Source organism: Salvelinus sp. IW2-2015, unplaced genomic scaffold (assembly GCF_002910315.2).
Source record: "Salvelinus sp. IW2-2015 unplaced genomic scaffold, ASM291031v2 Un_scaffold3851, whole genome shotgun sequence".
In the NCBI taxonomy this organism is placed as follows: Eukaryota; Metazoa; Chordata; class Actinopteri; order Salmoniformes; family Salmonidae; genus Salvelinus; species Salvelinus sp. IW2-2015.
This window is the reverse complement of record NW_019945125.1, coordinates 21,073-26,598: the sequence shown is the minus strand read 5'-3', so window position 1 is coordinate 26,598 and position 5,526 is coordinate 21,073. Positions and strand designations below refer to the sequence as shown.

At 43.0% G+C, this 5,526-nt stretch overlaps 1 pseudogene; it reads right to left on the bottom strand.

Annotated features, from left to right (window-relative positions):
* The window catches only part of LOC112076575 (DNA (cytosine-5)-methyltransferase 3A-like), a 40,981-nt pseudogene extending 35,953 nt beyond the window's left edge, over positions 1-5,028 (bottom strand).
* Positions 5,029-5,526: the final 498 nt, after the last annotated feature.

Here is a 5,526-nt window from a genome sequence, read left to right as displayed (position 1 = left end):
TTTGGTATAGTTGCTCTTGAATGTATCTGTGTGTGGTTGTGTGTGGTGTTGTGTGTGTGTGTGTTGTGTCGTGTGTGGTGGTTGGCTGTGTGTGTGTTGTGTGTGTGTGTGTGTGCTGGTGTGTGTTGGTGTGTGTGTGTGTGTGTGTGTGTGTAGGTTCTGGTCAGCGACCCTAGTTTCTCAAGTGGACAGACGTGCTTCAGAGGTTGTGAGATTCCATCACCTGTGGGATCGTACGGCACCATGGTTCCATCATGTATTTGGAGACGTACGCAACTCAACGCAAACACGTGAGTTTCTCTCTTCTTCTGCTCTCTCGTTCTCCCGTTCTTCCTCCCTTCTCTCCCCTTCTTCCCCTCCTCTTGCTTCTGACTCGTCTTCTCTCCTCCTCCTCTTTCTTCTCACTCGCATTTCTTTCTCACTCTTCCTGTCTTTCCTTCTTGCCCTCCTCTTCTGCCTATCTCTGCTCCTCCGTTTCTCTCTCTTCTCTCCTCTTCCTCGACTCTCTCCTCTCTTCATCTCCTCCTCTCTCTTCTCCTCCCTCATCTCTCCTTCCTCCTCGCTCTCTCATCCTTCCTCCTTCTCTTCCTCTCCTCTTGTTCCTCCTTCCAAATGTTTCCATAATAATACTCAAACCCTAATGAAGATCCAACTGTAGTGTTTGCCCTGAGATTAGAGAAATGGGGGTTCGACCCTGGCTCATACAGAAACCTGGAACGCTGATGCCATTAAGGAGATGGGAATGTGCTCATTCCAGGGTGTCCTGTACTCAAATATCATTTCTAAATCAAATTATATTTGTCACATGGCCGAATACCACAGTGTAGACCTTTACATGAAATGCTTACTACAAGCCCAGCTAACAATGCGTTTAAGAAAATTACTACCTAAATAAATAAAATATAACTAATTAATAGTAGCGAGCGTAGAGCAGTATTTAACCGAAGATCAATTGAGGGCTTATATACAGGTATTTACGGTACAGAGTCAATGTTGGAGCTTATACAGTAGTACCCGGTACAGAGTCAATAGTGGAGGTTATATAGGGGTACCGACGTCAGTCGACATAAGAGGAAGTCAATGTGGAGGCTATATACAGAGGTTACCGGTACAGAGTCAATGTGGAGGCTATATACAGGGTGTACCTGTACAGAGTCAATGTGGAGTTATATACAGGATAACCGTACAGAGTCAATGTGGAGGCTATATACAGGGTATACGTTACAGAGTCAATGTGGAGGCTATATACAAGGTACCGGTACAGAGTCAATTGGAGGTTAACTACAGGGATAAAGAGGCGTACCGGTACAAGCATTGGTCACATATACACAAAAACATACTACACACACACACACACACACACACACACACACACACGCGCTGGTGTTCTGACCTGTGGCGATACCGTCGAACAGAGAGAGGACTCTGATTGGCTGTCTCCTCTCAGCTGCTACAGGAGGGTACAACCTGGCTGCCTCCTAGAAGAGGGGGAGAGGGGGGAGGGGTTCAATGTCATCCTTGTGATCCTCAGCCATAAAACATTTTGAGCTGTTTACATGTTTTAATGTGTTGGTCTAAAGCAGAGATATCAAACTGGTTCCCTGTTCCACATCATTGATTTCCAACCCACACACACCTTATTCAACTAATCAGCCAGTGTGCCAGGTAGGTGTTGGAAACCAAATATGTCAAACTACTCACTACTTCACAGGGGAGCATTTTGAAAGTAATTTTTTTTTTAAATCAAAATGTTTTTTGGGGGGCAGAAATGCCTTCTGGGACATGTGAACATTTGTGTGCCTTAATAACAAACTTCTATGCCATCTGTAAATACGAATACAATTGTTAAATTACGAGCCTAGTTGGTTTAGCCACCGAAAAAGTCAGCAACCTTCCCGCTAGCCATGATTGGCTGAGATAATGAGTGGGCTGGACATGCCTAGAGATGAGTTCGGATTGGTCTGCCATTTAGCACGCTTCTGTCTATTTGAGTTGGTCAGTATGTCTAGGGTAATCCTGTCTAACACAGCTTTTTTTAAATGTATTGTGTAGTAAAACTTAACAAAAGACTCCAGTATGCAAGTATCCATTTCAATAGAATGTCACTGCAACAAGTGTGACAGAGTGCAGAATAACTGATGAATTTACCAACGCTCAACACCCGTTGACTATGGCCGGTGTCAGCAAACGTCGGCATAAAAGCATTATTAAATTGTTGCCAGGATCACAGTTACAGTCACCAACACTCTGGATAACATGAAAACAACCTAACCAGCTCTGGCGAGTCAAATGGTCAGAGTTTGGGTTTAAGATGATTCTGATGGCATTGCAGGTCATCCTGTCTAACGCTGCTTTAAAATAAACTGCTTGGTAGAAGTGCATACGTGTTGCTCTCCACTTTTAGAGGAGAAAACACCAGTCTTCAAACTAAGGGCAACCATGGCAACCGTGACAGAGAGGGAGAAGTGTCCATGAAGATACTTTAGCTAGCTACATTTTCAGACACGTGTCTAATTTTGTCAGAAAGTCGTTTTCATTTCAAGTTAAAGTGTACTGTTAGCTAGCTAGCTAACGTTAGCTGGCTGGCTTGGTAGCTAACGTTACGTGTATGATCTGTGTAGTAATATTATTTGTATCTCAGAGCCATTTGCTTGACTAGCTATAGCCTAATGTTAGATGGTTAACATTGAACCTGGTTGGTTAGCTACCTGCAGTTTCTAAAGCCATGACATAATTTTCTGGAATTTTCCAAGCTGTTGAAAGGCACAGTCAACTTAGTGTATGTAAACTTCTGACCCACTGGAATTGTGATACAGTGAATTATAAGTGAAATAATCTGTCTGTAAACAACTGTTGGAAAAATGACTTGTGTCATGCACAAAGTAGATATCCTAACTGACTTGCCAAAACTATAGTTTTTTAACAAGAAACAAGAAATTTGTGGAGTGGTTGAAAAATGAGTTTTAATGACTCTAACCTAAGTGTATGTACACTTCCGACTTCAGCTGTATGTGGAGGATGAGGGCCGCAGTAGGTATCTCAGATAGGGGGGAGTGAGGCCTAAGAGGGATTTATAAATAAGCATCAACCAGTGGGTCTTGCGACGGGTTTACAGAGATTACCAGTTTTCAGAGGAGTATAGAGTGCAGTGATGTGTCCTATAAGGAGCATTGGTGGCAAATCTGATGGCCGAATGGTAAAGAACATCTAGCCGCTCGAGAGCACCCTTACCTGCCGATCTATAAATTATGTCTCCGTAATCTAGCATGGGTAGGATGGTCATCTGAATCAGGGTTAGTTTGGCAGCTGGGGTGAAAGAGGAGCGATTACGATAGAGGGAACCAAGTCTAGATTTAACCTTAGCTAGCTAGCTACATGTCATAACAAAATACTCCACAAGTATCCATTTCAATAGAATGTTAATGATGTCACTGCGACAGCTGTTGTCGATAGACGTAGCTGGTAAATTTGCTCTGGCTATCTACTCCGATTTCAGAGCACTCTCGTCTGTGTGTCAGAGCGCAGAATAACTGTTGAATTGACAAACGCTCAACACCCGTTGAATATGGCCGCTGTCAGTAAAAGTTGTCAAAAAAGCGCAAATAGTTGCCAGCAGCACAGTTACAGTCACCAACGCTCTGGATAACATGAAAACAGCCTAACCAGCTCTGCTAGGGGGAGTAAAATGGTCAGAGTGAGCTGTTCTCTCATTATGTGTCTTTTCAGAATAACTGACAAATTTACGAACGCTCAAAACCCTTTGAATATGGCCGGTGTCAGTAAACGTTGGCAAAAAAGCGTAACTACATTGTTGCCAGCAGCACAGTTAGTAACCAACGCTCTGGATAACATGAAAACAGCCTAACCAGCTCTGCTAGGGGGAGTAAAATGGTCAGTGAGCTGTTCTCTCATTTCTGTCTGGAAGTAGCTAGCAAGCTAGCCAACGTTAGCCAGTTAGCTTTTGGGTGCTTGACTGCTGTTGTTAGGACAGAACGCTCAGATCAACCTTTAGTGAGATGGATTTGATGGGTGTGGCTAAAGCTTAAGAGGGTGTGAACGATGCTGAATGGGTGTTGACAAAGAAGAGCTCTCCAGTAGGTACCAAAACATTCAAAGGCCATTTTCTAAAAAATTAGGTTACAAGTTTATCAATGTTCAAAGCAGAAGTACTTTCCCGTTGTTCCTCAACTGTAGTGTTTGACATACCATTTTCTAGCTCTGAGACTCTACTTTCATCCAATGTAAAACAAATACTGTTCCTACATAAGACCGAATCGAGTTGATCGGTCACATATGTGGAACCAGTTTGATACCCCTGCTTTAGACCAACACATTAAAACATGTAAACATCTCTACGTGACCTTTGACTTACAAACTCCTGTTCATGGTTGTTAGCGAAGAACACCTGTAGTCGTGACGGCCAGTCGTCGCGTCGTCGTAGTAACCCGTGTGTGTTGTGTGTTTCACACATGTAGCAGTTCCAGGGGTCCTCTCTGATCGCAGCTGACGCCGAACCCAAACCCACCAAAAGATCCACACACTCCACACAGAAACACCTAAACACGCACACAGACATCAAAAAATGCTAGCAAGAATAGGAAACAGTCGTAGAGACAACAGAACTAGAATCTACAACAGAGAGGTATATTTTCTGGGTGACCTAAATATTAACTGGCTTTCATCAAGCTGCCCACTCAAGAAAAAGCTTCAAACAGTAACCAGTGTCTGCAACCTGGTTTAGGTTATCAGTCAACCTACCAGGGTATTTACAAACAGCACAGGAATTAAATCATCAACATTTATTGATCACATCTTTACTAATGCTGCACAAATTTGCTTTAAAGCAGTATCCAAATCCATAGGATGTATTGATCACAATGTAGTAGCCAAATCTAGGAAAACCAAAGTTCCAAAGGCTGGGCCTAATATAGTGTATAAGAGATCAGGCTGGGCCTAATATAGTGTATAAGAGGTCAGGCTGGGCCTAATATAGTGTATAAGAGGTCAGGCTGGGTCTAATATAGTGTATAAGAGGTCCCTGACCCACGCACATTCATGTTTGCCCTCTCTCAATAAACAAACTTTCTATGCCACTGTAAAATAACAAATGAAAAGTGTGTTTAAAGCCTTTACAAGCCTAGTTTGGCTGAGCCACAGAAAAAGCCAGGAACCATCCGCTAGCCTATGATTGGATCTGATAATAATTAAGAGGCAGGATGCGCTTGCACATTGCCGAATAGATGAATTCGTGGTAGATTGGTCCTCACACTGACACATATCTGTAAGCCAAGCATGTTTTCCTGCATCTATAATAAGTAGTATACTGGTCAGGACATGGGGTCCAGGAATGGCCTGTCATTTAATAATATGAAGCCTGTCTCAGTGGTGTAGGTAATCCTGTCATATAATATGAGCTGGTCAGTGTGTCCAGGTAATCCTGTCATGATATGGAACACTGGTCAGTGTGTCCAGTAATCCTGCTATAATATGAGCTGCTGTCTTATGTCTAGGATAATCCTGTCTATT